At 38.4% G+C, this 23,867-nt stretch overlaps 1 long non-coding RNA gene across 1 annotated transcript in view; it reads left to right on the top strand.

Moving 5' to 3' along the window:
- The window catches only part of LOC135294835 (uncharacterized), a 150,361-nt gene that overhangs the window by 89,816 nt on the left and 36,678 nt on the right, over positions 1-23,867 (top strand). Inside the window, exons 4-5 of the long non-coding RNA XR_010356854.1 lie at positions 12,689-12,825; positions 23,079-23,216. This is a non-coding gene — a long non-coding RNA (uncharacterized LOC135294835). The remainder of the gene's footprint in view (positions 1-12,688; positions 12,826-23,078; positions 23,217-23,867) is intronic.

Genomic DNA, 23,867 nt, shown 5'->3' with positions numbered 1-23,867 from the left:
GCTCAGTAGTAACATGGTAGAGGAGAGAAGAAACTAAAATAGAAGTGGGATGTATCTAGATCCCAACTGAGAGAAAAAAACCGTACAAAAATAAATGAGATATCTCTAGCACAAACACAGATCTCTGAGAGTAGGTTAGCAAAATCAGAGTAGACTTAAGTTCCCATATAATTTTGAAGAGTTGAGAAATGTATAGAGCCTGGTAGAACCTGCTTCAGAGAAACTAAATTAACAAAAGCCTGTCTGGCCTCTTGTAAATGCTGACTCAAATAAAATAATGCATATAGCTTTCATCTGTGATAATTGAGTGTCTAATACTTGGTTTATAAATGTTTGGAAGATATGGGCTTTTGATTATGTGCTCAGAAGGGTACATGTCTCCCCCCCTTTTTTAAGGACAAAAGTATACTCTGTAGCTATTGAATAAAAGAATTCAAGGACAAATATATAACTAGAAAAAGGACCAGCCATATCAAGAAACAAAATTGATAGTTTTACATATTTTTATTAAATGGATTTGATACTGTGTCCTGCTAAAAACTTGTCATATTTTTTCTGGACTTTTTCTTTTGGAAATGGGTGATTGTATATTCAGCTGCCCTTGGTTTGGCAGGGACCAAACACCATGTAGCTCCAGTTCTATCTACTGCAGTCCCATTTTGATTCCTCTGTTACCATCTCTCATCTCTCACTATACCAGCATAGTTATACAAGTGTAAACAATCCAGCCTCAGGGGTGGTATACTTGTGTTTTATTTGTCTTTATCTGTAGAATACTTTAAGTGAAACATTCTTCTGCATGTGTTACAAAGAAACCAAAACAAACTTGATATGTCTAAAACTCCAAGGAATTCAGAACTGAATGTGAATTTTATGTTAAAAGACCAGAAGCAACTCTTTAAACTTTCTGATGCTTGCAAAATGATACAGTAATTGAATTACAAAAAGCATTTGTAGAAGGATTTTTTTTGTCCTTTTTACATTACATGTATGTGGCTGTGCCAAATCAAGGTTTATCTGGTGCAGTGTTCTGTCTCAAAGGAGCTGAAGGTGGCTGCTTAGGGAAGAATATAGGGAGAGGTTTGGTGTATGATATTCCCTCTGAACCACAAGTCAAGGTCTTTGTGAGTCAAAGATAATTTCTGTGTATTTTACAGCCCTTAATGCATTTTTCTTCCTTGGTCTTGTCCAGCTTTTTTTTTTTTGAGGTCATGTAAGCTGTTAATGCATTCCCAAATCCTGTGGGTTGGTGCATCACAATAAAACCACAAACTGAGTGTAGAACCTGCAATAGCCCCCAGCTGTGAGCACCTTCAACTCATGTGGTATTGGGAGAGGCAGAGAAAAGTCCATATGGGCCCATCTTCCCATTTTGGCCCATCTTCCTATATTCCCCTTTGTGTGCAACAGGATGCAGACAGACCTCGCTCAGAAACACCTCTCAAATGTTTGTTCTTTGTTTCTTTTCTCCATACTGAGGACTGGACTGTGCTCTTCTGATTTCAATTTTTTCAGGTTTTAACAAAACTGAGCCACATCATTAAGCCTTTTTAAGTGGTTATTTTAAGCAGGAGGCCTAACAACAAACAGCCCAAAGCCTGTGATCTAGGATTCCCCAAAGGCCTTGTTTAGTAGAAGGGTTGCATGTACCTATTTCTGCCTAAAGTCATGGCCATAGTGCTTTGAAAATGTCTTCCATGAAAAATTACGACCATTTTTTAGATGCCTGAAAGTGACTGTAAGAGATTTTTAGATAGAACAAGTTTGAGAAAATGCCTCTTAGCGTAGTTGATCATTGTTTTGCTGGTATATCTGGTAACTGAGGGAAGGAAGACGTTCTGACAAATGCATTTCCATTGCAGAATTACCTCTGGGCAGGGAAGGTTGAACAACAATTCCACTGACTGTAAAATAATTGGAAGGTCCCTTATTATTGGTAACAATACCAAAGTTATCTATGTATTAGGCTGTGTTCATCCAGATAGCCTTCCCCTTGGAAAAGGTATTTTTACCTTGATAACTTCAAGCAAAGCCCAGCAGCCCCCATCAGTCATCACGGCAGGTCCCACTGGTGGTCAAGCAGTAACAAGATTTAAGCAGTGAGGATTGACTCTCCTTATCTCGGCTGCCAAGCCTGCTCCCTGCAGCCATGGCTCTGGCTTCCCTCAGGAAGGGGGAATCAGCATTCAGATGCACATCCTGGAAAACTCAGTTGTGTGTGGAACTGGGGACACCCCCTTACTGCAGTCACTGCTGGTTCTTCCCTCACCTCCAGGGACCTTGGATTATGCCTGCCTGGAAGGAAGGAGCTGTTGGAGCCTGGTTTGGATTGTCCTTGCAGTGTTAAGGACTTGCCATCTGTTTAGTGTTTATTCTGCTAGTGGATTTTCAGTCTCAATGTTAAGGTTGCTAATGATTGATTAATCCAGCTCAGTATGGACAGAGCACACCAGGCAGTTATAAACTAATTGCAACAATTTCTCTGATGCCGCCTTTTGCAAAATGTACTGTCTGGGACACAGATGAACAGCAGCAGCTCCATTTCTAGCTTTGACCCTGAGCTAATTAGGACAGAACCTGCTCCCTTCCATTCATTGGCATGAAAAAGAGAGTTTAGAAAAGGTTTTTGAAGGAATAGTTTTGCCTGGTATTGTTTTTTTTTGTTTTGTTTTGTTTTGTTTTTTTTCCTTTCTATTTTGTTTGGTTCATTTTTTTTTTAAGGAAATTATATTATGGGGCTTTCTGTAAATTCATTGCTGCCTGTCACCATTATGGAATAATCAGAGGCATGAGAGCATGTCCACTGGTTCTTGAGAAAATACATTATGCTTGACAATGTGCATGTGTTGGTTTGGTTTTGAGTTTTGTTGTTTGTTGTGGGGTTTGGTTTTTGGGCTTTTTTTTGTTGGTTCATTGTTGTTTTGCTTGCTTTTTTCTTTTTTTTGTCTTTTTTTTTTCCTGCGGGTTTTTGAGTTTTTTTAAAGGAGAAGAAGATGGAGTTGTCCAATGCCCTATGCCTTTATAGTCTACCATGTTCTTTAGTGTGACATGCAGCTGGTTGCAAGCCAGCAATGTGTGCTTATCCTAACAGCTGTCTGATTTCTAAGTCAGAGACTGTGAAGACATAGAAGGAAGGAAAAAAAAAAAAGTAATTGGAATTCAGGCTGCACAACTTTCCATGAGGATATTGTGGAAGAAAGGGTCAGTTCTGCCTGTGCAGGTTGCAGAAGTTCCTTCCCTTTACAGGTTTCTGCTATATCTTGCTGTTACACATGTAGATTGCGCATCTTTTTCACGACATCACATTGTTCATATTGTGCAGAGACAGCCTTCAATAATGGATTCATATAATAATGACCATGGCATTTAGAGTCTATTCTTAATGATCAACAAGAAACTCTTCTGCATCCTGGCCACAAACACAAAAAACAAACAAACAAACAAACAAACAAAAAAAACCAACCAACCAAACAACAACAACAACAACAAAAAAAAACAAACCAAAAAAACCAAAAACAAAATCACTTATCAGCAAATCTGACTAGAAAAATTCTTATGAAATAGAAGTCAATTTGCTTTTACAACTGTATGCATCAATTTATCTGAACCACTCAGTGTTTGCTCCATGAACATCTGGAAGGAAGATGAGGGTGGGTGTGGGGAGGAACACTTTCAAAGGAAACAATCAGCGCTAGAACTGAAATCAGAGCTTTTGCATTTAAAGCAGCTTTTCTCTGAAACTGAAGATCAGTGTGATTCCATGCTGCTCAGATTCCAGTGTTAACATGTCTCTTTAGGTTTTGATGACAGTTAACATAAATACTAATGACAATTTCACTAAAAACTTGATTTCATATGACATTCTTTTTATTTGTTCTCTTGTGCTTACATTCTCCATTTAATAAATGCAACTTCATGCAAAATTGTCACATATGACAACTATTTTATTACATGCCTTGAAAACCAAGACATTTTTCAGATTACAGGCATTTGCACAGAACAAGATCAAGGTATACTCACATTTGGTGTAGCGAGTCTCACTTATGCTGCAGGACACTGTAAGAATGTCACAGGAGAAACTGGAGGACAAAGCTGAAGGACAGCTAGTATGGCAGGTGTACAGAAGACTAATGTATATTTAGTAAAACATTTTTCCTTTTTTTCCTTTCCTTTTTTAGTATCTATTTCCCTCTATTTCTTGTTGTCCTGTGTCTCTGTCTTGACAAAAATAAAATGACTCTCCAGCTAGGTCCTAAATTCTAGACTCACAGTATGTTTTTTATGTTATGACTCTTGTTTGTGTTTATGTAGCACTTGTTGATGGGCAAGCAAGTATTCTTCACTTTCTCTAATAGCCTTACTGTAAATGATTCTTTTACAGAAAACACATAAATACTATGATTCCCAGCATTATGATGTCATAGCACCTATAAATACTCAAAGTACAGAAATGCATCCTTCTAAATGGAGAGTTTATAGTCCTCTTGTGGATACCTTCCAGCCCAAGGATGAGCAGCTCATAACTCTTTTTTGACAGAATAAATAGGAAATCCATGATTCCTATCAAGTTCTGTGGAGACACCCAGACACCCAGATCCATATGCCATGCTTTGCCTTGTACACATTTGAAGCACTTACAGACTTAATTGCTATGCCCTGGGGAATCTTCAAGACTACTGTTGGCAGATACAAGTGATATTAACAAGACAAATATGTCTCAGTATATTTACCAGGTGATTACTGCTGTTTCAGAAGCAGTAAATTATTGTATTTATTCATCTGTGATTCTTCCATGGGAACAAAAGGAAAGCTGTATTTTTTTAATTCCTTTTTTTTTTCTATATGAGTGGGAAGAAAGAAGTGGGTTTAAATGGTACTATGGCAGAAGGCACGTAGTGTAGTTTACCATTACCTGTGTCTCAACAGCAACATTTAAAATCACAAGGTTTTCACCCTGTGTATGCAAGTGATTTGTAATGCCATACACCCTACGTGATAGCATATGTAATCTCCAAATGCTTCATCTGTGTCTCGGCATTCTGTTTCTTAAATCACTGCAATATGTTGAGCAAGCAAAGAACTTATCATATAACTTGATTTAGCATATGTTTCTTTATATTTACAAAATGTTAAATATCCTGTCTCCTTTCTCTCATCTGCACTTCTTGTTCTCCCTGTTTCTTCTCCCATCTTCCCCAAGAAATTATTAATCAACACTTGAATTGTGTGTGTCCTGATATGTTCTGACTTTCGTAGGATTTAGTTTAAGGTAACTAAATCAACCATATATATTCAGCATAAAATCTTCAACCTAAAGCTCTACATGAGAATGAAAGAATATTTGTCCCCTTTCCCCTCCAACTAACCCTGTTAGGGCTGAGTCAGCTCATGCTTTTTAAACCTAAGCTTTATTTGAGGATAAGCTGACATAGTCGTGCATGGAGGCCGTGTGGTAATGTACTGATGTACTAATTCTGCTTTTTTCTTACTTTCTCTCTCAGCTGGAAAATCCCATAAAAGGTGTATATAATTTTGAAATCTTTTTATAGAATTCAAGAATTTATGGCAGTGAGCTTCTACTTTTTGCAATATGTACACAGTAAAACCCCCAATATAACAAAATCAAAGTCACAGTTCTTAAGAAATGCCAGAGTGGGATTGTAGAAAGTGTTCAGTTTTTTGCCTGTCAGTCCCCACTTTCTTTGACACATGTGCAGTGCTTGCCTGATGAGCAGATGCTTTGTTTTCTCCCTATCCTTCAGTAGAGGTGTCTAACCCTCTACTGTTAAATGCTGTTTAAAATTCTCTTGGGGCATGGCACTATTGGTTTTAGTATCTGCCCTCAAAAATGTACTTATTTTCAGAAAAATGCTGCAAACTGAAGTGAAAGGTTTTGTAGCTGGGTCAAGTCAAGCCCAAGCACAAATAACAGGCTAAGCAGAGAATGGATTAAGAGCAGCCCTGAGGAGAAAACTTGGGGTGTCGGTGGACAAGGAGCTCAACATGAGCTGGCCATGTGCCCTAGCAGCCCAGAAAGCCAAACATATCCTGGGCTGCATCCAAAGCAGCATGTCAACAGATCCATGGAGATGAATCTTCCCCTCTGCTTTGCTTTCTGAGACCCACCATGTGTCTGCATCCAGCTCTGGTGTCTCCAACATAAGGACATGGACTTGTTGGAATGAATCCAGAGGGCCACAAACAATATCAGAGGACTGCAACACCTCTCCTATAAAAACAGCCTCAGGGAGCTGGTGTTGTTCAGGAGAAGACAAGGCTCAGGGTCACTTTATTGCACTTTTCTGTACCTTAAGGGGCCTATAAGAAAACTGGAGAGGGAGTTTTGACAAGGGCATGGAGTGACAGAACAAGGGATAATGGCTCTGAAGTGGAAGAAGGTAAGTTTAGATTAAATACTAGGAAGAAATGCTTTATGGTGGGAGTGATGAAACACTGGAACAGGCTGCCCAGAGAAGTTGTGGATGCCCCATTCTTGGAAGAATACCTGTACCAAGTTGGATTGGGACTTTGACCAGCCTGGTCCAGTGGAAGGTGTCCCTACTCATGGAAAAGGGTTTGGAATGTGGTGATCTTTGAAGGCACTACCAACCCAGGCCATTGTGTGATTCTATGATACTGGAAATGTATGAAATGATCTCCTTTGTGCATCCCTGTTTTGTAATGCCTGAGGAATTTTGGTGGTATTTTCTTTTTAACATACTTAACATTATATGTGGACAATATGTTTATGACGCTTGCACTCGTGATTCTCACTGAGCAGTTCCCAGAGTACAAGCTCAATCCCCAGCTGCAGTTATGAGGTCTCAGCATTTCTGCAAATCGTTTTTCAAAGCAAAGAAAATGGCGAACACATTGTAAGTAACTAACAGCAAAACAGTAAATTAATTTAAGTAACTTGCTTAGCTTGAGATAGGAACATCAGCTCTAACAGAATAAGGACAAATTGTGTGTGTTTTTGTTTTTTACTCCATAAATTTTACCCTCTCTTTCCCTCCATTTTTTCTGATCACTGAAGAATGGGGAACCTCCAGGAAACTTTCATACTCAATATGATGACAGTTCATTGAGCAGAGACCTAGCCTCTGCATCTCGTCCTGTTCATCATACCCTTTGATCCTTGCTTGCACATTACTTGTTGGGAATTTGTTGTTGTTTTCTGATGTGCTAGTAAGTTTTCTTCCTTAATGTTCTTACCCCCCTGCTAGCTTTACTTGTTTTCCTTGTTCAGCCTGTTCCTGCTCTGGCTGCCTGTTTATCTCTGACACAGCTGCAATTATAGAAAGAACGTCTTTTTTAGTTCTCTGCAAAATTTCTACACAACTGTACAGCATTTTCAGCTATTTCAAGACTCTTACTAGTCAAGAAAATTTTAGGAATAAAGGTCTTACAGTACTACTGGAGACAGTGTAATTGCAAGAATAAAGATCAACATAGAAATTGTCTCAGTGTCAGTGATAGGATGCCTGTGTTTGATATTTGATTTCCAAATACTTCTGCTTATTTTTATACTTGTGCTCCCTGAGCATACCTGTTTGAGCAGGAGAGAAGCTTGAAGAATTTTTTTAAATATTCCCTTTTTTGGCAATGGGCAAGACTTCGGACTTTTTTGTAAACAAAATAATATTAGGTGACTGCTTCTGGAAAAACACAGTATGGTTATTGTGAAGTATAAAAAATTATTCTGATGATGTGCTTGGTAGGAAGCTTGAGAAAGGATAAAAGGGTATTATCTCACATGGTAATGTTTTGGAGATATCTGCCCTTGGTAAGATCAAGCCCTTTCTAAAGACAGAATTTATGACTCAAAAATATTTTCAGGAGCCTTGGGGATAAACAGTTTCTGTCAGAGATGATTTAGCAGAATCCAATGGGGAAGTGATTCCATTTGATGCATCATAATCATCATCCCAGACACCCCGTTAATTTCTTTGTAGAATGCTAACAGGAACATCTCACTGCCAGCTCGTCCCACGGACACCCAGCTGAAACACTGCACAGGACTGCCTGCTTACTGCAGTGCAAATCTACATCTGCTTTAGTCACACAAAGGGGCCTGAGAGCAGTAGGCTTGAATGGGACTTGCATGGGGTTATCTTGTAAAACAGTCATGTCGCTCTCTTCTTAAGACTACTTTCTGGTAAATTAAAAAAAAAGTAAAAACTACAAAAGGGCAGATAAAAACTGTGAAACTGCTCAGATTACTTTTTTTCTGATAACCACCTGATTTTTTCTACCCTTTCCAAGATAGTAGTTAACTAGAAAATTCCAGATACAGGATTTTCAAAGTCTTTCCTATAACTACTGAAGTTCTGCTGTACAGAACTCATTCTGCATAGCTGTTATCGTCTGGTGGTTATGCTCTTATCATCTGTCATTGAAACATCAAGTTAATTGTCTGATATATCTTAGATTCATAGCTCTGCATCTGCCCATTTTGAAGACCTCCATGTTCCATACTGCTTTGCATCCATTGTTTGTATACCTTGGAAGCCACATATTTCCACTTTAAGAGAAAGTTTACAATAGCTTGCAAAAGTGTATAACCTTGACTTTGCAAGGTACCCTGCAGGAGATCTTCAACCAGCAGAAACACAACAAAATGAAAGAAACTGTGCCTGCACACATAATCTTAGCTACAATTCTTTTTAAAAAGTGAATTTCTGATTTCCAAAATTAGATTGTTTGGTGTAGTTTTTTTCCCCCATGTGTCATTTCTACTGTGATTATATTCTTGCAAATGCTCTTTCTGCATTTCCACTAGCGCGCGTTAGCACACTGTAATCTTGTGTTTAATATTAAAACCTTCCCCAAGTTTTACATTGCTTGCCCTCTGACCCAGCTGAAGGGAAGGAATTGCCTTCCCTTACATTTGGTAAGTATTTACCCTGTGCTTTCTCAGAAAACATGGAGACATTGTGAATCTTGATTTTCAGCATTGTTGACGCTACATGTTCCCAACCCGGTTATTAGCCTGACCAGACCTTTTACAAGGTTATTAGCCTTGCACTTCCTTTTACATCCCTCAATTCTTATGGCAACATCTTTTCTGCCTCCTCTGGCTGTGTAGGGATCAACAGATCCAGACTGATGTGCATCTGGCTGTACCACAGAGCTGGTAAGATCACTGCATCCACAGCTCTGAGTGCTTGTGCATTGAGAGGTGAAGAACTGGAGCAAGGCAGTAACGTGAAGCAGGGTATTGAAGAATATGAATATCTACTACAGGAATTTTCAGAGCACTGGGACCAACTTTGGCCACTCCTGAAATGTTTGTGTGAGCAGTACAATGGGACTTGTTTTATCTAGTTGTGGATATTTTGGACGGGGAGATAAGTGACAGGGAGATAACACACAGTTCAGGTGTTTTTACAAAAGATGAAAAATAAATGTACATTTAAAAGATGCAAAAAAACCCAAAAAGTACATTTTTTTACTGGTCCCTTTTTCAGATTTTTCTGACTTGGTGGCCACCTAGTCTCTCATCTAGGAAGTTCAGATTTTCTTTGGTTTTATTAAGAAGAGGGAGGTATTTCTAACCATATAATTTATGGTATTGGATGCTCAATCTATATATACAGCACACACATATCTGGTCCTCTGATAAACCTGCAGCTTGTATTTAAAGCTTACCACTTGCACTGCAGTCAGACACAGCGGGTTTTGTGCTTTGTAGAAAGTGCAAGCTAAAGGTCTTAGGTTACTGTGAGATGATTTGAAAATATTGTGTTCCCGTCAATGAAAGAAGATTGTCAAGTTGTTCATGGAAACTTTTACTTAATTGTTTAAAGATTTATCATCCTGTTTGTTATGCATGGTTAAAACCTTCTTTTCTTATGTGAAGATCATTCCTAAATGTCCTAAATGGGTTCTTTATTTTGTAATAATTTGCACAACCTTATTTTATTCTGCTCCGCTGATATGAATAGTTCTCTGAATTAAACTGAGATAACACTAGGTTTTTATGGAATAAACACTGCTTTCGAATAGGAAAGGAAGAATAATTGAAAGAGATATTCACTGACATTTTCATATCAAAGTAATGCTTTGTGACTCTGCCAGCAAATATTATTTTCCAGCTTTGTCAAACAATGACTTTAATGTAGCAGTGAAATAACTATTAATCTGAGGTCGATAACTGCAGTCTTGTTTTTCTTGTCTCTGCCCCTGCTGAGTCCAGTCAAGTTTCCCTGGCCTCACACAGCCCTGTTGAAAGAACTTTTTTTTTTTTTTTGGAGGTTTTATCAGTTTGCAACCTGGTAGAAAGTAGCTCCACTTATCTGTACTTTGCAGTGGCTCCATGCAGCAGCACATTGTGGTGTTGGGTGTTTTTGGGATGTCTTTGGCATCCAGCTGCAGTTGTTGGCACTACATAGTACCGAGACCTCTCTTTCTGCTCTTCCTCCTTTTCTGACTTTCTGGTTTTCTCACTTGGGTGACTGCAACAGGTCCTAGAGCTGAGCTGCCCTTGCACAGACCCTGGTGTAGAGAGCTGGGCTGTGCCTCCATCCTGCACCTGCACTTCTGCCTAGTCTCTGAGTCTGTGCATTGCCATAAAACTTCAGCTTCTCCTCCTCTGAATTTTTAAATTCTTTTTTTTTGTTTTAAATCCAGTATTCTAATTCTTTTCCCTCAACAAACCTGTAGGTATAACTCTACTTATGCAAATGAGTACAGACAGGGTACATTTCTATTTCTTCTCAAATCTCTATGCCCTGTGTCCCTGGTCTTTTACCACAATAATATTTTTAGTTTTTTCCTTTTCCAACCTTTTATATATAACCTGCATAAAACCCGTGTTGAAAACATTTTCTCAACTCTCACCACTTTTGGAGAGCTCCTACCATTTCTCACCTATATGAATAGGGCTGCTGTCTCTAGACAGCTTTTACGTCTCCCCTTTTCCTTACACTGTTTCTTCCAAATTCTTTCTCTGAAGTGCCATGGAACAAATGGAATTAGAGATAGAAAGATAATTTTTATAAATAATTTAGATAAATAATTTTTTTAAAATTTCAAAATTTTTTGACCTAAAATATGTTTTCCAACAGTGGTTTTTTGCCACTTCATTGAGTCTTGTTCTAAACATCCCATAAGGTAGGATACCTTCTAGACACAATTCTGTCTAATTCATTTTTTTTCCCCCGATGGTCAACCTCAATGGCCCATTTTTCTAAAATACTTTCCATAATTACAGTTATGTGCTTTTAGACCATTCAAACACTACTATATTCTTGCTTTCTATACCTCCCATGCTTTTTCAGGTACTCCTGTTGGTGTTTTTATTCCTGATTCATTATGGCTGTGCCAAGTTGCATATTGTGGGGTAAAATGTGCTTCTGAGTTGGTAATTTGGTACAGAGGTACAATGGAGCAATATTACCATGTAGCAGTGTGCAGGTCTGTGCTTTTAACTTTTGAATACGTGTGTTACTTTCTGTCTACTCACCCACTGTTCTGTCTTTTTTTTTCTTCCTATATTCCAGTGAGTTCCCTGCCACTCTAATAGGAGTTTTTTTATTTTCCTCCCAGCTTCCTGCTTTAAGGTACAAAATAGATTTCACAGAGCTTTCAATTTCTTTTGGCCACAAACCTGCTTATTTTAAATGTAGACTAATCTCAACAATTTAACAGTAACCTTCAGTCTACAGAGTTAGCATAATTACTTCTAAATATATGTAGAACAAAAACTAAAATCCTGCCTGAATGGCAGTCTAAAATATTCCAGTTGAGTGATAAGCACATTTGTCTTAAGAACCATTAGCATTTATTCTTTCAGTGTTTTCTCTCTTCAGATTTTTATCAATTTAAATAACTACATTTTTAATGTTCATGTAGTAGCAAGCAGAATTTGGCTTCTACTCCATCTTTCATATTCTCTCATTTTAATTAATTTATTTATGTGCATATCTAAAGGCAAAGTCATCAATCACAGACCATTGGACTCGTTGAAACTTTTAAAATTATAATGACATCACATATGAATCTACAAAATATGTTGCAACTGTAACTGCTGTTGTGGTCTGTACCAAGGTATTACATAGTCTTGTCTCAAACTATGGGGCAAAGAGAAGAATTTGTTAAGATGGATACCAGTGGAAATAGAGGGAATTTAACTGAGGAGTCGTTACAGTCCCTTGTATTTTATAAACTTTTACTGGTCCTGTTGATCCCTTATTTAGAAATATAAAGGACAAGGTGTGGATGTTGTGGACTAGCTGATGAGGGAAGGAAAGAAAGCTGTTAACTCAAATTTGCTTTCTTGGTAAATTTGAATGACAACCTCTGTTAAAGTAGCCTTCCAACCTCAGCATAATTAAATTCATGCAAGCATTATGGCAGAGTAATATGCAAATGGAAAGGATGTTTGCAGTCTTTTGGCCACTTGACAATCATAGTTAGAAAAAGCATTAGTGGTATTGCTGTAGATGATCCAGAGTTTCTTACAGCTCCAGATAAAAATCTAGAAATCATAAGGAGACACTGCTGCCTTAAGATGGTAAAATGGCTTAATATTGGGCAGGAAAAATTTGTCTGTAGAGCACAATAAGAAGAGCAGAATGCTATAGACCACTTCGGAAAGAAAGGATATAATACCAAATAATTCTGTATTAAATTAATATAGTGCCATGCTTACTTTATTTTTTTCTTTTTCTTTTAACTCTGAGAGACACTGTATATGATGCTTGATGTGAGACTGAAGATCAGGAACTACTGTGAGAAGTGTCTGGAAACAACCTGAATAGTCTCATGAGAAATGGAAGATGAGATCCTGTGGTATCAGGAGATGACTATCCTGAGGGGCAGGTAAGAACAGCTACTTTGGTGGGTATTAAGTGGAACCTTCATGTCTTCCATTAGCACAAGACATTGCTATGGCAATGATCTTTTCCAAAAGTTTGAATCAGAGCTTATGGCACAAGCATGTCTAATGTCTCTCCAAGGGATGGGGCCTCCCTGCCTGTGCCCATCTATGAAAATTACTTACATGCAGGGACATAAAATCTGGCTCTCCCCCAGATTTTTCTTCTCTTCTCCAGATTTTTCCACCAGAGTATTTCTATGGCCATGTAATATTCTTTTCTTGAGTGCAGTACTATGATGCATCTCAGTATATCATCATATAATATAAATCATCATATAATGTGATATTATTTAGTATCATCATATATCGTATCCTCTTAAATTACAATGTACCAAAGCATAAATACACAGGGATCTCTTTTTATTAGCATGTGCCTTTTTAGTAATGTGCTACCTTTTTTAACCTTTTTCTTATGTTTAGAGGAATTTTGATCAAGGTTGGATTTTTTTTTTCACATTAGGTGGGTTTTTGGGAATGGGGTGAGTTTTGGTTTTCAGTTTTTTCCCTTTCCCTGTTTGGAAAGCACCAGGAAATTCCTTACATTGTTGGCAAAAAATGAGAGAGAGGTGACGATTTATGATGCATCCAGACTTCCACCTGTATGTAATAAACCAGTGGCGGGGATGTGCAACAATACAGCTGCTGATGGTGGGCATTCTCCTGCCTTCAGATACTTCAGAGCTTGAGGTTCTTATTTTGTTCATAAAATAACACTAAGAAAGAACTGCGTAAACTTGATGGAATGGTGTATAATGCTTTTAACATATTGAGTATATCCTTTGGGAAGGATATTGAGCATCCTTTGGGAAGAATCTCATGGCATTAAAAAAAAATCTCAGACATACTTAATATGTTCTACACTGGATAGCATTTAGTGAGTCAGTCAATCATTTGCCTGCTTCTGTTAGAGATGTGTTAACGTCTGCTTTGATCCCCTGGGAATTTCAGTGAGATACATTGGCCATCCAAAGGTAGTGGAAGCAGCATTTGTCCTGTTCCTTGTCTTTAAGAGGCAAAATTTAGATGAAACCACAAAATACAGAGTAATCCTCTCTGCTGGTAAGGAAAATGTTAATGGCTATGAGAAACTGTCTGCAATTGGAGTGGGACTATACCTGAACACATGTTAGAGTTTTTTATTTTGTCCCAGGAGAGGGAGGGGAAGTCTGAGTCTCTGCTGAGGGGTCCCAAGCAGAGCAGACAGCAGATACATGGTATGCATAATATCACACTTACTGGGGGTCTGCTTTGGAGATGTGTCCAAGAAGCTACAAATCCTCTCCACAGCTTATCTCTGCTGACATGAAAATCTCATTCCAGGGACTCCTTATGACCTTCAGTCAGCTTATAAATCTGCATGGGAAGGTTAAGAGAAACAGAGGCAGGTACCAAAAAGATGGGAAAAATCTACTTTTGAATGTGAATATTTAAATTTTGTGAAGCCAGCAGTGTTAATTGATTTCATATGAGAAAGGTGGGGGTATTTTAAAAGGAGAAGTTAATAAATAAAATGAAACTGGGCTTAGAGTTCTTTTTGCCATATTGGATAGGGCATTGGTAGAAGCTACATGATGGGAATATTTATTAAACATGTGAAATTGCATTTGTTACTTCTCCAAACCTCCTTCTTCAGCTTTGGAAACCGTAGTAAATCAAAGATTAATACTGCAGGGACAGCTGGTGTGAGTGATTAGCACTACTTGCAAAGGAAATGTACCTAAATTAGTGTTATTTGCAAAGAAGGCATTGTTCAACCTGAGAATAGATTAAGAGAAGCAAGTTACTAATGAAGTTACTTTCTGTATTAAAGGAGCCTGATAAGAGATTATAGAGCAGTGTCTAGAGCAAGGAGCATGTCTTGAGGATTCACAGTATGCACATCACTCAGCAGACAGATTCTGTTAAGTGATCACTCAATGGAAGACATAAACAGATTTCATTTTCCAAGGTATGATCCAGATCAACAGTACTGTGTCACTTAAAAGAAACAGCACTTTCACGCCAGTTCTATACTTGATGCCATACGACTAAGTTATGCTGAAAGTTTTTTGTTATTGTTTGTTGGTGCTTTTTTAAAATTTTTCCTTCTTCATTAAGAAATGCAAAAAAAAAAAGAATAGAAAGTGTGGAAGTGGGAAAATTTCTGAAATAAGTTTCTCTCTGGTTCAGCACAAGGTCAGGCCAAGAAACCATGTCCCTGTAGACACAGCTCCTTTGTGTGTTTGCAAGCACTAAATGTCAGCCTATGTTGATATCTGTACAAGCATTTCTAAGTATATTTAAATACAGGTTCCCTTAGGATTAATGGAAAATTCTTGCTTTTGCCCCCCTGCATCTTTAGAGTTATTAGATCAGAAGCATGTTTCTGTGTTTGTGTATATCAGTCTCAAGCAGACAGTGAGAGGTTCCAGTGCCACGAGCTGTGAGAGTGGCTGTGGTCCCATTCACTACCACACAGCACTATCTTTCTTGAGAAACCCTCAACTCAGTCCATTTTGTAAGCAGTTTTTCTTTGGTTGCATTGCTTGAAGCTACACTTCTTGCATAGCAGACATGTAGAAAGTTCTGGTTATTCAGGTCTTCAAAGCAGCCTGCTTTCAGACACTGTAAAACACAACATTCAGGAACACCAAACTGTGTGCCTGGTGGTTGCTGTGAGTGCTACTAAGGTGCTGCAGAATTTCAGGTTTCACTTTTAGATGTACATCAACAGTATTTTTAAGTAGCTGAGGTCAGGTAGGACATTTTTCTTTGTTCTCTATTTTTTGTTAGTTGTGTACCTTTACATGCAACTTCACAAATGGACAGAGAAATCTGACTTACAGACTTGAAAGATGGGGAAAGTGGTGTGCAATGTTGTAAAGCATCCACTTACCAAGCTTGTAAAAAAATTTCTGAATTTAGAATCTAAAAGAGCACAAGTCTCTAAACAATATTGGATTCTGCAGGAACCAGAAGTTTCCCAGAGAGGTGAGAAACCATTCAAAAAATTTAAGTTGTAGAGTGTGTAGGAGCTAAATTTTATTAGTTATCTTTCAAATGAAGAAAGAAACTGGCCTCTTCTCATTAGACATTAATGTACACCACTTCCTTATTTAGCCCGTTGTGCAAACCTGTGCAGTTTCACTGGGCTGCAACAATAAATTCTTGTGTGTGCTCTTGAAAACTCAAGTTATTGCCAGCTGAGTCACAGGCTATAAATGTACTTGGTTAGCTTATTCTTCTTGGTGATTAAAAGTGGTTAGCTAGGAAATACTGAGAGTTGCTCTAAGATCAATATTAGAAAATTTTTATTTTCTATCAATGTTTTGGTGTGTTTTGATTAATGTAAGTTATGACTCACAGTTTTTACTTGGCTTCTGAGTTTGATTCTTCTCTTCTTGATTCTTCTTGATTTTCTACCAAAATCCAGGCTTTTGGCATAGATCTGTGCCAAGTTTTGCTGCTCAAACCTTAATTCATATTTTGAAAATGCACCTGCGCTCACATTTTCAACACTGCCATCTGAGGTTTGTGATTGGCAAAAGCTGAACCCATGGAAAACAGGACAATATGACAAATTCTTTACCTCTTAGTCCTTGAGTGTGAGTTCTGTGAGTGTCCCTGGAATGCAGAGGAGTGCAAACTGCCGGTTCCCTCATCTTGCTTTGAGCACTGATAACAAAGGAGAAAGGAGAAGATGTGGAAATTTGCTCTACAAGAATATAGACAGGAGCATAGCTACTTAACTCTGAATCAGTAAATATTCATGAAGAACATATTGGGCATTTATAGGTTTCCCCCAGAGGCAAGTAGTGATTCACATAGAGATGTGGCAACAGTACAGAAATGTCCTTAGAGCTCCTAGGAAAATACTTTTGCCCGACAGCTGCTTGGCACCACTGTATTCTGGGCACAAGGCTTCTGCCAGCTGCCTAATCTGCAAGGCCAGCTATGTTCAGATTTCCCCTTCATGGCAAATGAATAATGGAGTGTCTGCCACACAAATACTACATCCTGTGTCTTTGTACTGCTCTTTCATGACCGAAGACCTTCACTGACTTTTGAGAACTTGTTTTAAGTGTGCTAATATAAAGAGAGTGCCGAATGAGTGTGTGATATCTATTGTTTATGGTTAACTTTTGAATGGTCTAGGGGACTGTGAAATGTAGAGTTTCAGATTGGTTGTTGTTCTTGACTTTTACTCTTTTGGTATCAAGTGACTTTTTCCCACTCCCCCCTTAATTCTGATTGTGATCAGAAAGATGTTACAAAAAGACTTTCAACAGTTGAATAGCTAACAATAAGCTCTCCAGGTCCTTTTTCTTTCCTCTACTGCAATCTCCTGTTTGCTTTCGCCTCCATTTCACATGAGGAGTACCTAATAGAATGGATAGCATCTGTTCCATGCCCAGGAATGCCTGTGTCTCATTTAATATTACTTTAATTTGTGTTACGTTTCACGCAGTGCACAAGAAGTATGGCAGACATCTCTGCAGATGTCAAGAACCTACTGTCTGCTGCGGTACATGTTTTGAATCATCTGCTGACAGACAGGAATGGTGTAACTCTGAGTCTGGGTGGGGAGGCTGAGGAGTGAAAGATGTTTAAAAACAACTTTTTGTATACTTTGTACTGTATGTATTCTTTGAAGAAGCAAAATGTAAATGCCAGCCAAAGAACAAGGATCTTGTTCTGTTTGTTGTGCCAATCTGAACTTAACATTTTGTAGGGCTTTAAAAAAACTGTGTTGTTCTAATATTAGCATATCATCTTTCTCAATGGATAGACTTAAGATGTAACAGCTCTGAAGTTTTTTTGTGGGAGTTTTTGTTTGGTTGGTTGGTTTTTTGGTTTGGTTTGGTTTTTCAATGATGTAACAAGGTCTTATATGCCCTATTGAAGTAATTTTTTGTCATCTTGTCATCATAGTATCAGCTATTGCCTCTGCCTCTCCATCTCTTTTTTCCTTTATTTTCTTTTACAGCCCCCAGGGCTCTTGTTTATGATAAGTAAAAAAAAGAAGTAAATATAGTTTCTTAGCTCTGACAATGCCTACCTGTCAATGTGTTTAAGTGCCTCCACCATTTTAGCTACACACTTCCATAATTCACTTCAATGAAGTTTATTGTACAGCTAACAGATTTGATTGGATTACTGCCCATCTGCAGGTGATTTTCTACTTTCTGTGTGAGGAGGGGATATTTTCTTAAGGATTCTTGCTTGTTAGTGGTGCTTGAACTTCAAAAACCCCACTCCACTGCTGCTTGGTCTCTCATCTTACAATAGCATTGCAGTCCAAAGGTGAGGCTTCAGAGCACCACCATAAAACATACCGTGAAGAAAAGAAATATTTCAGCTTCGTAATTTAATGGCAATTTTTTTTATTACCTTGTCACACTTTTAGATTCTTGTATGTAGGTGGCTATTCTGCAATAGGTGTAATGCTAGTGACCCTTAAGGGTGAGATAGAATGGAGTGGGTGTGAGGATCCATGAAAGAGAAACTTGTGTGATATAATTCCCCTTTTTGAATGTTATTTTAAAAAATTTATAGCTAGAGTGTCAAAGTTCACTCCAAAGTGAGACTTGTTTTTTATAAGCTTTCTTGTTTAAGGGCTTTTTTATTATTTCCTTCCAAGTTTATGCTGCATATTTAACAGGGTTAGCTATGCAATAAAGCACAGGTGATATGGTTTCCCCTTTTCATTAATTCAAAAATTATTATATAATTTTAAAATGGAGCTCTGTGGGTTTCTGAATTGAACAGCTCACTTTAAGTGTATATAATTCAGGCTTGCATAAAACATGAGAACTATGTTCAGCTGTACAATCTGAGTCTATGAATAATCTTTCATAGACTTTGTGGCTTCATAGGCTGTTGCCTAATACTTTGAGGACATGACACAACAAAAGACTCATATACCCACAGAAAGTAATATAGCTATAGAATAAAACATGAATACTGCCAGATTGGTGCCAAAGCAGCAATTAAATGTGAGGAAAAGATTCTTTGTTGTCATTGCACTTCTTTATTGGTATGAGATGATGCATTGACTTTAGTACATTCATAAGCATGGCCATTTCAAACTCTTCTGGTTTATTGTATTCATTTTAACATGTCAATTTTTATAGTATGAAACAAGGCTTGCTTCCAGTTTTAGAGAATAAAGTTTAGACAAAATTTGAAGATTTTCTGTAGGATATAGTAGTAGCTGAGAAAAGGGCAATGTTCCATTTTGTGAACGGTTTCTTTGTGTGTTGAATAAGGTTGTTGGTTTGTTCTGAGGTTGGATTTTCAATTTATGCCAAGGATTTATAGGAGGACATTGTATAATGTCGAAGAAGGAAGTCTGACAAAGTGCAACCAAACCAAATTAGCCACACTACAGTTTTTCTTCTCTGATTAAAGCATGAGAAAAAGCTTCAAAACTACTGTCTGGTGCTACTGAAGGACTGAGCAGGTTTCTCAAGCTTCTTGCTGTTCTTTGGCAGAGAAAGCGGTTTACTGCACCTCCCTAATTTCTGAGATATTAGAGACCTCGTTTGTTACCAGTGATGCCTCCTAACATCCTGTAAGTACACTGAACCTCTGCTCCAATGTCCACCCAGCTGGCTGTGGCTGGCCTAATTTGAAAACACACCTCTGCAGTGATAGAGAATTTTTTTTCCTTTATTCCTAATGAGAAAAAAAATGCAGGTCTCATGTTAAATTCTTCTCTGAGCTTAATGTCATTCAGACACATTTCCCTTTGGAGAAGAGGGGTGCACTAAGCAGTGTAGGGACTGGGGTCTTGTTACTTCAGAAGATGACTTGTAGCAACTGAAACTGAGGGAGGGTGCCTGCATGGACCTCTGACCTTGGTGTGTATCTGTCTGTGAGTGAAAATTGTGTCTGCTGTCTCTGTTTAAGGTCCTGTTTGAGAAGCATACCTGAAGGCATGAGCTATACATTGCTATGCTGGTGGAGTCCCTTAGCAGATCATCAGCAATCAGTGGCTGTGTCAAAATTTGTACCAAGGTCAAAGAGCATATAGATTTGACCTCTGCCCTGAGTCACAGGGAAGTCATTGATCCTGTGCTATTAGCATCATCTTTTTGATATATCCAAGCCTGAACTGTGTTTTTGAAAAGCTGCTTAATGCTGGCAAACAGCATGTGCTGGGCTCTCATTTCTCTCTGCCAAGAAAAGGGAAGTAGAGCACAGAGAATTAATTAGTGAGACTGTCTTTGAATGTAAACTTTAAGTAGCTGGTAGGTAGTCCTTTCCATTAGAAAAAAAACCCCTTTTTCTACAGTCATATATTTAGCTTTCTCAGAATGGAAGCAATGGTGACCAGCTTAACATAGCATTTTCTGCACCTTCTGCTGTGTTCATGGAGAGGCTGAACAAAGGCACATCCTAACTGTGTTGTGGCACTTCTGTCACTTGAAGTTCAATGTATATGTAGTTTCTTTTTTTCTGTGAACTTCTCATCATAGCTTTTGATGACTTTCTTCTGAGCCCCTGGTGCTTCAGTTGGTTTTGGTAGTTCATTTGGAAAATTACTCCAGTCCCAGTATGAGGGCTGCCACTGGGAGTAAAGAGTCTTCCCTCTTGCTACTTTATTAACAGAAGTTTTAGTGTTGCCTTTGCATAGTTTCCCTGTGAGCTGGGTGGCACCTACCTTCTGACCTTGTGTGTGTGTGTGTGTGACAGTGAATGTAATAAGCCATATAGAGTCTGGGATTCTTACCAGTCACAATTTTAGACAACTGATTTAACTTGGTCTCAGTACATTTTTCTATAAGAAGTGGTAAACACTATTTATTGTTCCAGAGGCATGTCAAGTCATAACAAACCACCATTTTGTCACATCTGAATGCACACTATGAGGACAGTATAGGTTTTGATTAGAATGGAGCACTCTGAAGTACAGTGGCTTTCTGATTTCACAAAAAAAATAAACACTTCAGTTTCTTGATGCTGAGGGAAAGTCATGAATAATACAGTTCTGTTGCATTTGCAGTGTCTTTGCAACACATGTTTTTTATTTATTGCCGATCCGCAGAGACCTTGCAACCAGCCACACAAAATACAGTGATGGTTCTAGTGGTTCAACCCCTGCCAGCGTCCAAGCTCCACGCAGCCACTCGCTCACTCCCTTACCAGGGATCAGGGAGAGAATGTTGCGTGGGTGAAAACTAGAAAACTTGTGGGTTGAGATTAAGACAGTTTGATAGGGAAAGCAAAAGCTGTGCACACAAGATAAAACGAGGAATTCAGTCACTGCTTCCCATGGCAGGCATCTCCAGGACAGCAAGGCTGCATCACACATAACAGGGACTTGGAAAGACACATGGTGTCATTCCAAACATATCCCTGCTTCTTCTTTCTCTCATCTACTTTATGTTCTGAGCATGTTGTCATATGGGATGGAATCCCCCTTTGGTATGTTGGGGTCACCTGTCCTGGCTGTGTCTCCTCACAATTTCTCAGTCTCTTTTCCATCCTGGCTGTGTGAAAAGCAGAAAAGGCCTTGGCTCTGGGCAAGCCCTGCTCAGCAATGAAAAAGCACCTCTATATCATAATCATTGTGTTCAGCAGAAATCCAAACCATAACCCTATACCAGCCACTCTGAGGAAAGTCAAGTCTATCCCAGCCAAAACGAGTACATAGTTAATGGTTCTGGGAGCTGGAGTTAGTAGGCAGCAGATTGGCAAAAGTGATATGTAATCTGATCCCTCTGCAGACTTCTGCTACTTTTGAAGGGCAATTTTACTTTAAATGATACTGATTCCTACCTGTGAATTATTTTTTTTTTTTAGAATTTCAATGAAAAGTAAGAAAAGGAACAAATCATTATGATGATTACTCCTTTTCTTCCTTACTTCTATACATAGCTGGCTAATTGGCCACTCTGTGCCTTCCAGGAGGCTCTACCTTAGTAGAAGAGAAAAATGCCTATATGCATTCTGGTTACAAACATACCTACATTTACCTCATTTTATTCACTAGAGAAGTAATAGAGAAAAGGTTTGTGAAAACTTTTTGGTTGTAAAGGATTTTGATAAATTTAGGAAATAAATTACAGTTGTGTTCAAGGTGATTTAAGTAAAATAGAGATGATGAAGATGATGACAAACGTAGCTTTCTTCATGCTAGCAGCACAAAATTCAATTCAACATCAAAGGAGGATAAATAGGGATAAATGTAATGGCAACCTTTTGTTCTGTGAATGCTGTCACAGAGGGCTTGGAAGCCTGAGCAAATAATGAGAGGCAGAAAGAGAAACAGCAAGTGCATGAGAGAGACAGCACAGCAGAGAATAGGAACAGCAAGAAGAAATATCTGTCATATTAATCATAGCAGAGACAAAGGGAAAGCCCAGGAGCTGAGACAGCTTGCTGTGAGCAGTAATCTGCATATAAAAGTGTAAGGTCTAGATGGAAGATGGGATTCAGAAATGTCATTTTCCTAAAACATCCTCATCACTTACTTCTCACTTAAGTGGTTTGATTACTTTGCAGCTCATGCCTTGATTCTCCCCACACATCTTTTCTTTTCCTGTTTTGTTCTTACTCTTTGATGTGTTTCGAAATTTCAACACAGTGGAGGAGCAGCCAGCCCTCTTTTACCTTCTGAAGGCTCATGTCTTGTTAGTTGCTGTAGTTACTCTTCCCACCATTCAAAGAATCACACTTTGTAGGTGTTGTGATTTAATCCCAGCCAGCAGCCAAGCCCCACGCAGTTACTCGCTCACTCCTCAGCCAGCAGGATTGGGGAGAAAATTGGGAGAGTAAAAGTGAGAAAACTCATGGCTTGAGATAAAGACACTTCATTAAGCAAAGCACAAACATAACGAGGAATTCACTCACCACTTCCTATGGGCAGGAAGGTGCTCAGCCATCCCCAGGAATGCTGGGCTCCATGTTTTGTCTTTGGGAAGACAAAACATCATCAGTCCAAACATTCCCCCTTCCTATTGGGGAAATATGCCAGCAGGTAGGTGTTTGGAGACTGCTTAGTTACCTGAGAACATTAGGCATGAAAAATGTACATCCCAATTATAAGAAATTGCGGGATGAACAAAGAAGGGCCTTGCTGGTGGTTCGTATTCAACACCACAGCCATTCCCCTAGGATTTTTGAGAGGTCAGAGAATGTGCTGCCAAATTTGTTGTGCATTTGCATTTTTAATTTTTTTTAATGTACATGGTTATTTTTTCTTATACAGCCATGCAGTCACCCTGAAATGGTAATTAAGAAGCATTTATTTCAGGAATAACACCCAAGCAGAATCAAGCAAGATCAAGATCACTTCAAATGTAAGGCTGCCTGGATACTGAAAAATATTATTGCATCCAATAACTGGGTAAGAATAATGTGAACTTGTCATTAATCCTTGACTAACAATGCATGTATATATTTCCATATATAAGTATTTCTGTGAGGGTGTAGCAGAAGCCTAGGTAGCCAGGAGATAAGGAGAAACAATTTGTGTAAATGGAACTGTAACATTTACCTTGACATCTGGGAACATGTATGAACATTTATTGTGTTTTACACTGTTTTTTAAAAAAGATATAAGTGAACAACTAAATGGATAATTGCAGGTTTTATTTTATTTAAAGTCTCACTATATAAAATCAAATAAATTAGAGCAACTGTTTAGAACCATTAACTACACTTATTGCTGGCATACATTGCTTGTGTTTTAGTCCAATGATGGCAATATATTCCACCGTGCAAAAAAAAGTGTTAGTACATTTAAACTAAGTGTTATCTGCTTCTCTAATTATCTTAAAGTACATCTGTTAATTTGCAAATTATTCACATTCTTCAAACCATGCAAAGCAACAACAGGTCATACATGATCTCATGCTCGTAATTCAGTATAATATTTGGGGTGATGTGACAGAGTCTAAATGTCTCAATCTATACAATTTGACTTCAAAACTGCCTGTCTTCAGTTGGTTTCTTTGTGACATCCTGCCTATTTTGCCTTGAGTAACTTGTTGTTAAC

Source organism: Passer domesticus, chromosome 2, assembly GCF_036417665.1.
Source record: "Passer domesticus isolate bPasDom1 chromosome 2, bPasDom1.hap1, whole genome shotgun sequence".
NCBI classification, from domain to species: domain Eukaryota; kingdom Metazoa; phylum Chordata; class Aves; order Passeriformes; family Passeridae; genus Passer; species Passer domesticus.
The sequence above is the reverse complement of the archived record's forward strand: the minus strand, read 5'-3'. Positions and strand labels throughout refer to the sequence as shown.